Consider the following 8995-nt stretch of genomic DNA (forward strand, 5'->3'; position numbering starts at 1 on the left):
GAGATCTCGGCCTCCTGCACACACACAGCTCCCTCTGTGAGAAATCGCACCCAGATTCTCACAGCACTTGTTGGTGTGACAGAGGCACAAGTGACCCACGCAAAACTAGATGCCCCAACTTGCAGCAGGTAGAGCTGCTGGCAATAGCAGCCAGCAGGGACTATATCTCCCAGTGCCCCTCGAGACCGAGAGATGAGAAGTGGGGTGCTCGCTTCCAGGCCAGGGGCTTTGAGAAGCTTCCACCTTGATTTCCCTCCCCTTCCAACATCTGGAGGCAGAGACCCAGGACCCTAGAGATGGTGGAGCCAAACAAGGAAGAACACCGGGCCTCTGAGTCACCCCCATGGAGAAATAGCGCCCTCGCTCGGGACCAACCCACAATTGCACTTTACCTAAATGAGAAGGGAACTTCTACTCCACGGCTAAGCCCATCGAATGGTGGCGTAGATGACAGCAGCTGCTCTGATCCTTACTGGTACAATGGAGAGCCTTCTGCAGCACTTCTCACCCCATGGCTGCGAGGAACTGTGGGGTGGCAGCCTCCAACAGGTGAAGCCAACAGCTGCTTCTGCCGTGGGGGGTTGTGTGACCGGGGAGACCTAGCGGGGTCGCTTACCTTCCCTCACCGTCCACATTCATTTCCGTAAGATGGTGGTTCCGAAACTCCTGGTCCTTATCTGTAGGAGCCAAAGGGCAACAGCACCCTGAGCGTCCATCGCAGGCAGACACGCGTGGGCTGGACCACGGTGGAATGTGACTCAACCCCAGAAGGAAAATGCCACACCAACAGGAGGAGCCAGACGCAGGTGGTGGGAGCCACTCTGAGGTTCCGGGAGTCGTCACATTCATACAGACAGGAAGTAGAAGGGTGGTTGACAGGGATGGGCAGAGGGGCAGGGAGCTGACGAATGGGGACAGAGTTTCAGGCTGGGAAGATGAAGCGTTCCAGAGACAGACAGTGGTGGTGACGGCAAAACAGTGTGAGCGTGCTTAACACCACCAAAGTGTACACTCAAAAGGGATAAAATTGGGAGACTTTGGTATGTATTTTAATTATTTTTAATTAAGAAATAAAGACCAACCTTGACCTTATGGAGTTAATGTGAATACTAAACCGAATAACATATGTAATGTGTTTACCTCAGTGTGACAGCATAATCCCAGCAATAGTAGCTATGACATGTAGTAAGTGCCTACTGTGTGCCTGGCACCATGCCAAGTCCTGGGCTCCCACAGTGAACAGAGCTTATTCCTGCTTTCATGGTGTTGGGGAGAAGAATGAACCAGACCAGGAGCCAGACTGTAGGCAGGGGCATGCTCCAAAAGGAGTGCCTGGCGGGGGCTGGGAAACTCACAGGAGGCTCCCATCCCACTGGGACCTGGAGCCTGTGGACACAGAGCAAGAACTCACTCAGGTGCCCTCAATTTGGCTTAGAATGTTCCTGCCCAGTTCCCAGGCCCAGGGGCCAACTTCCTTCTCACCCAGCCACTAGCCCTGCCCAGGCCACGGACCAGCAGGTGCTCAGATGAGTCTCCCTCTGTTTACTCCTCTATCGTGCTCACTGTGGGTTCCTTAAAGGCAACATTCTACTGAGTTTTGGAAGGAAAAAGCCAGATAAGTGACAAAGGCAAACCATGGCCAACATCCCTCCTAACTCAGAACACAGAATCTCCTAAGGCATGGGAGAAGTTCACCTGAGACAGGACTCGGCCCTGGAGGACGTGCAGATCCTGGGACAAACAACTGTGAATCTGCAGGAAAATGCTTCAAAGGGGAAACAGGGAGCATGCCTGGAACTCTGGGTTGGACGGGGATGGAGGCCGGGGATGGAGGCTGGGGAAGGCAGAGCGCTGACAGATGAGCAGGGTCCTCTGCTCTCTGTGCCCTTACAGCATCAGCTCCTTGCTTCCAGCAAGCACACCCTAGTGATCCTTGGGGACCCCCTGCTACCACCCTCAGTTGGCATGGAGCTGACTGTCTCCCTGGGTATCTTCTACAGGGAGTGCTGTCCTCACAGCAATGCACTCACCCCATCCAGCCATACCTGTGAAGCAACATGTCCCCACTTTAGATTATCTGAACCAAGAAACTCAACTCTTCACCTAAGACCATCTGAGTCATTTGCACAACCTGCGTCCATACCTCTCTCTCAGCTACTCAGACACAGGGATGCACGTCTCTCATCCCAGCTACTCTGGAAGCTGAGGCAGGAGGATCACAAGCTCAAGGCCAGCCTGGGTAACTTAGGGAGATCCTGCCTCAAAATAAAACAAAGAAGGCCACAGATGTAACTCGGTGGTACAGCGCTTGCTTAGCGTGCACAAGGCCCTGGGTTCAATCCCCAGCGCCACTCTGTCTACCTACCCACCTACTTAGATATCCAGGCAGACCTCTATATATCAATCTAGATACCTATCTCCATCCCTCCCAGACCTGTAGGATGCTTGCTCCCCGGAGCCTAGCCCGGAGGCTGGCATGGAGTTAGAAAGCGTTGTACGTGACTGATAAACAAAAGATTCACATGTTGAGAGTGACCCACCATCATATTCTTCCCCGGACTGTGGAGTTCCGGTGCTAAAAGAGGAACTGTCTGGGCAAACCGGGATGGTGGGCCACCCCAGATTTGCTCTGTCTCCCCTCTCGGCCAACATTCCCAGCTGTAGATACACCTGCACCTGCTAAGGAAAAACAGGAGACAGGAAGTCCTGGAGGGGAAGGTCAGCTCTGGGTTCCTCATACACTAGCCCCATGGGCAGGTCTGAGCCCCCTCCCTCCTGGGGACACTCCACTGGCCGTTCTCAGAACTCTGCCACCCAGAGCCCCACCAGGGTGTGCAGGGCAGGGTCCTTCCAGAAGGGGGCCAAGCCGGTGGCTTCCCCATCCACAGACTGCAGTCTTCAGACACCACTGGTGTTTCCACCGCCAGGAAGAGGGGTTTGACACCCTGGCAATTTACTATTTGCAGTTTGATACTGAGAGAGAAAAGGTGTGGGGCAAGAATTTTCTAGAAAGTCAGATCTCTTTCTTCTTATTCCAGCAGCCTCAACTAGGTCCTGTTGACTGACGGGACACCTTCTCACCCCGACAAGGAATCTCATCTGGCCATCACCCCCAGAAAAGACAGACGTGGCCTCCACGTATTACCAGGGCATTGGCCTCCAGGGCTGGGGACAATCTGTTAAGGGGAGAAGGGGCAGATGTGATTTTGAGCAGACCGACAGGAAATGAGTGGTGGATTTCCTGCTAGAAGCCTCTGCTGAAGAAGAGAACTAAATTCCCCACTTCCAACGATCCCCTTCCCTCGCCTTCTCTTTCTGTCAATATGCTATTATCTCCAGTGACTCCTGCCCTCCCAAGAAAAATGAGGCAGGAAATAGACAATATAATAGGAAACGTGGCAAATGCACATTTCCTGTCAACAATATGCCTTCCTAATAGGTCGTCAGATGAGTATTTTATTAGAACAAGGATTATGACAGCTACAATATTTCCAGAGACGAAACTAGGGTGGATCTGAATTAGAGGAATGTGGAAAGACTTTGCCAAGAAACAGCGTGGGTCTGGGGCTCGGCGGCAGGTCTGGGAGCCAGAACCCATTTGTCTAATCTCAGAGCTGGCTCCGCAGAGGTGTGGCCATGCTCTGGACAGACTCTCTCTGCCTTTTCCTCCTCTCTGGCCTGATGGGATGGTGCTCACCAGCCCCCTGCCCCAGGGGCCTGTGGGTGGGGCCACGTGCTCAGGACTCTCGACATGGCTGGGAGAAGCAGCCCCCGCAGCCCCCACACCCCCACAGCCAGCCTGTTCCTCTGGCTCCCACTCCTGGTCCCAGGGTGGCCGAGTCCTGACTGGAAGGACCCACACAGGTTCCCTGACACTCTTCCATTAGGCTGAGGCTCCAAACCCGGGCCCCCATGAGCCCCCCCCCCATCCAGGGAGGCAGCTGCCTTCAGATGCCAGAGACGACCAGATGCCATGTCTGAAGGTGTCGCCCACAGTTCCCATGTTGGAAGATTCACCCACAGTGCAACGGTCCTAGGAGTGGGGTCTAAGACCTGCTAGGTCAGGAGGAACAAGGTCATCTCAGGGTGGGCTCCCTCTGGTCCGCACCTTCTCTTGTCCTCTGCCTTCCGCCATGGGATGACACAGCATGAAGGCCCTTGCCAGAGCTGACCCCTGCTCTGGACCCCCCAGTCTCCAACACTGTTAGCCAGTGAAAGTTTTGTCTCTGTAAACTGCCCGCTGCCTGGTTTTCTGAAGAGCAGCCCAACACAGACTGCCGCTGTGAGCCTCCTTCCCTTTCCTTAGAGCATCCTGGTGCCTCAGCAGCAGAGGTGTGGGTAAGGGGCCCACTCACAGAGCCGGGTTCAGGGAGCAGTCCTGGACCTGGGGCCCACAGGGTGTCGTGGAAGCTGCCTGCCACAGTTCCAACGTCGTCTGTGTTTGATGGATGCCCACAGGACTGCTTTCTGGGGGACGGCGGGAGCCAGCCTGGCTTTGCCCACTACTTTTCCCAGAGTCTGTAGCAGCCCCTGGCACCTAGAAAGTGCTCAACAAATTCTTGTGGACTGAACGAATGTGCGGTGCATTCAACTGAGCTACTGCCCTTACCGTCGCACTGGTCCCACATTTGTCCCCAACTTGAGTTCAACTTCTTTTTGTCACCTAAAAATCAAGGTAAGGTCCTTCTCCTGTTTGGGGGAGTGCCCAGCGTCCAGAAGCAGCATGCTCTGTGTCTTCAGGCCCCTGAACCAATGTCCCTCGGTTCTCTGCAGGGAGAGGTGGGCCGCGTGGATCAGAGGGGCGGCTTCTTTACTTCAGAGTTTAGAGAAGACTGTGCACTTGACTTCCCCTGGGGTTCGGGACGTGAGTTGAGTTGAGGAGAGAGCCAAGAGAACAGCAAGGGGGAGAGCCCTGCGGGTCCAGGGACCTTCACCTAGTCCCCGTGTGGGGCCGCCTGGTCCCTGTGTGGGGGCGCCTGTTCAGGTTCACTTTCAAGCACTCACCCATCTGAGACGGTAAAGCCCTCTCCATCAGGTGATCGGAAAATAAAACTGAAATGGAAAGGGAAAAGGCAGGAGACTGGAGGGTTTTAACAATAAAATAGTTTAATCTCCACAACAATAGACCCCCAAATCAGCAAGAAATAAAAATGGATGGTTAAGCAAAAACAAGAGTAAGTCCTTAAAGAACAAAAAGATCTTGTGCAGCAGTCACAGGCCCCGGCCAGGGCTGCTTTCCAAGGAAGCACCAATTCTTCCCACCAGCTCCCACGTCCCGCAGTCCAGGCACGCAGGGCTCTCTAGGTGAGCTAGAAGCAAAGGCCAGTCCATGTGCTTCCAGGGAGTCGGCCTCTAAGAAGAAACAAGACAAACACCCCAAAACCCTGCATCATCGCAGGAACGTCCCCTCCTTAAAAGATGCACAGAGCTCCTTGGAGTCTGCTTTCTTTTGAAGTGAAAGGTGTTTATTTTATTTTCCATCATGAAGCAATACAAAGAGAAAATCATAGAAAATAAAACCTGAAATAATCCACTAACCACCAACTAAAGAAAGCCACTGTCCACAGTCTGGCCTGTTCCTATTTCCTTCCGGTGTCTGTGCCTGTATACAGGCGTATCAACACACACGTAGTAAATATCGAGATCTTCTGAGTAGCCTACATTGTGCACATCGCAGGCCACAGCAGTTGCCCACGTCCGTGGATACATCTTGAGAACACGTTTGCCAGCGGGAGAGTCACCCGTGCAGCCCTGCCGCTGACCAGCTAGGTCATGGTGCATCCCAGACTGCTGCTCTTCAGGATCGGACGCACACCGCACTGCAGCAAGCCTCCTTCTGTAGGAATATCTGAAGGCACTTCCAGGTATTTCTGTAATATAGGTTCTCACAAGTGGATTTACTGGGTTTAAGCAGAGAACTCTAAAATCTCTGGATAGATATGACAAATTTGGATTTCTGAATTATTGCAACAGAAGTGATTGCCTGCTGGGCCACTTTGAGTGCTCTCGGTTTTTGAAAATTCTCCTGCTACCTGTTTAATCAGAAGTTCCTCAGGAGAAAGTGGGATTGGCAAAGGGGCCTAAAAGGTGCGCAGGAGACTGTCAGGAAGGGTGGAGCTGCGGGGTGGGGCACTGCTCTAAGCAAGGGACATCCCAGGGACAGAGGAAATGGCTGGAGGGTGGGGAGACCGCTGAACAAAGACAGGCCTGCACCCACCTGGTGGCCACCTGTGGGTTCCTCACAAATGACTGTTGAGGCTCAGGAGGGTCGTGCTGTGACCTGCCTTCTTCCAGAAGACTTGTCGGCTCAGAGAGTCTGGCAGGACTGGAGAGGAGAGGCCAGCCTGGAGGTGGTGCCGCAGGCCAGGGGGAGGTAAGTAACCTCAGAGATGGGACAAGACTGGGACGTTGGTGTCCTGCCACAGGCAGAGCATCCAGGGCATCGGGAGGGACGTGTGCACTGAGTGTTCTCTGCTGCAGGGTCGTCGGCTTGCCAGGGGCAGGTAGGAGTCCCTCTCTTCTGTCCAGAGTTCCCGGCACAGTGCAGAAGAGACCAGTCCCCGAGCCTCAGAGTCGGAGAGGCCCATCTGGCTTCACGCACTCAACTATCCTGTGAGCAGCACCCAGGAAGCGGGACTCCCGGCCTGGACTCAGGTGTGGCCGCCGCCCAAGGGACTGCAGGGGAGACGGCACCTCCAGGCCTGGGGGTTACCTCTGGCCCCTGTGCCAAGGGCTCATGAGGGGGGCGATTTGGCCGGCTGAGCCCTTGTGTTTGGTGACTGTGGCCATCAGCCGTCGGCACGTGGTCTCTCTGGGAAAAGCCAGGGTCAGAGAGACTGGGAATCCAGTGGAGGGCCGAGAGGAGAGGGCTCTTATTTTGTGGTGTTGTCCATGTGGGAGGCAGAAGAGGGACTTGAGTGGTCAGGGTGGTGGCAGTGAGCAGACCTGGGGACAGCCATAGTGGACAGAGGTAAGGGGAGATAGCAGGAGAGGACGAGCTACAGAGGAGCGGAGGAAGAAGAGCAAAGAGGGGTCCCAGAAACGCCCCTCCCCCAGAGTCAAGTGCTGGAGATCTGGAGGAGGATGAACTGGCCAGAGGATGGGGCACACTGAGCCCATAGAGGGTGGTGTTAGAGCCGACTTGGGTGGGTGAGGGGGTGCCCAGGGAGGTCGAGCAGGCCCAAGGCAGACAGACCCCTTCTTGGATCTGCTGGAGGAAACCACGCCAGCCCAGGTGGCCAGGTAGGCCCGGCCCAGAGGTGGTCAACAGCAGGAATGACCCTCTGCACATCCCTGCTCTGCTTAGGGCTGTGGTGAGCTTAACACGGGAACACAAAAGTAAAGACCTCCATCCTTCTCCACCCTGTCAGGGTCTGATCCTAGACCTTCTTCTGAGTGCAGCATCGTGACCCTGATTCAAACAATGGGATTGTCCCCCATCGGCACTCAGACTAGTCAACGAGGTGACAATATGTGCCATCGGATAAGGTCAGCATTGCTACCTAGTGTTGCCGAGTAGGAGACAGAGGACCAGAGAGGTCACACCACTTGTCTGAGGACAAGATTGAAACCCGGGCTGGTGGGCTCCAGACCCTGCACCCCACATAGAATGTAGGGCCCATGGGCACCCAACCAAGGCCTGGGCTCTGACGGAAGACGCTGCTTTGCTGTTGGCTTTCCCAGGAGGGGACCCTGTGGCCATCAGATGCACTTCCTGATCCCAGGAGGGGGCCTGGGACAACGGTGATGGTGGCGTAGAGTGACGCAGGTGGAAAGAGCTGGCACTAAAGGTCAACCGGGGGGGCAGGCTGGCAGGGAAGTCCCCGAGAGAAGAGCCGCGAGCAGAAGCCCTCGAATTCACCCCTTCAGCCACCTCCTCCACCTCCTCCAGGGACATGTCCTGCAAGCCAAGACCCGGCGTCCTGCCCTCCGTCCCCTCCACCCAGTCCTCTCCACATTATGACAGCTCCCAAATCAGAGGGTCTAGTGTGGGCTGCGGGAGGTAGATTTCTCTCTGCTGCCCACCCACCATGATGAGTCCCTCTTTTTAACAGCGTGGGGCGGGAGACCCACACCCTGGAGCCCTGCCCCAGCAGGTGTTGCTGCCCATTGTTGCTTCTCCAGTGAGAACCCGCAGGACCGCTTCCACCCAGTGCTGCTGTCTAGACCACAGAGCAGAGCGGCCAGAGCCCCGCCGCAACCCACTTCCCGACACCTCAGGTTGCCCCCTGCCCATCCTCATTCCCTGAGCTCCTGTGGGTTCACCAGCAGCTCCCAGAAAGTCTTCCCAGCCCAGTCTCCTGTGGCTTCCCAGGGGTATGGCTGGAGCCTGCCTCTGAGGGTCTCCAGCGTCACCTGTGTGTGACTAGTCCTGGGCCAAGAATCTAGGGCTGGATTCTACACATGCAGGTGGTCCCATGGGACACTCAGCATGGAGTCCCTCGGCACTTGTCCTTAAAGGCAGAATCCTGTCTTAGCAAAAAGAGCTGGTGTTTATTGAGCCTCTGTTATGTGCAAATGTTTTCTGCAAAATTCCTGCAATTCTCATGTCAGCTCTTTATTGAACCCACCTCGGGGTGAAGGAACCAAGGCCCATGCCAGTCGCCTTCCCACCGTCCCACAGTCCCAGCAGGGAAGAAATGTCACTCGAAGTAGTCAGCTGAGAGGAGGTCCTCAAAGGAGGAAATGGCAGAAGCGGAGGCTAGGTTTAAGAAAGCAAGAAGGGACGGCACAGACTCTCAGGGCTGTCGACGGCAGGGGTCCGCCCCCTCCTGGGTCTAAAGGACTAACAGGGGAGGCCACATTTTTCATTGGAGAGATACAGCCAGTCTACGGCATCTGGCAAGGAGGGACTTGTCACTACTGGGGACCCAAGAATAAATGGCTCCGCCTCACCCTCCTGCCATCTCCATCTCTATCCAACACCTGCCACCGACCAAGCTCAACAGGAGCACAGGCAAGGGGTCCATCCGTGGGCCACAGGCCAGCCTCCCGG

The sequence above is a fragment of the Ictidomys tridecemlineatus genome, chromosome 1, assembly GCF_052094955.1.
Source record: "Ictidomys tridecemlineatus isolate mIctTri1 chromosome 1, mIctTri1.hap1, whole genome shotgun sequence".
NCBI classification, from domain to species: Eukaryota; Metazoa; Chordata; class Mammalia; order Rodentia; family Sciuridae; genus Ictidomys; species Ictidomys tridecemlineatus.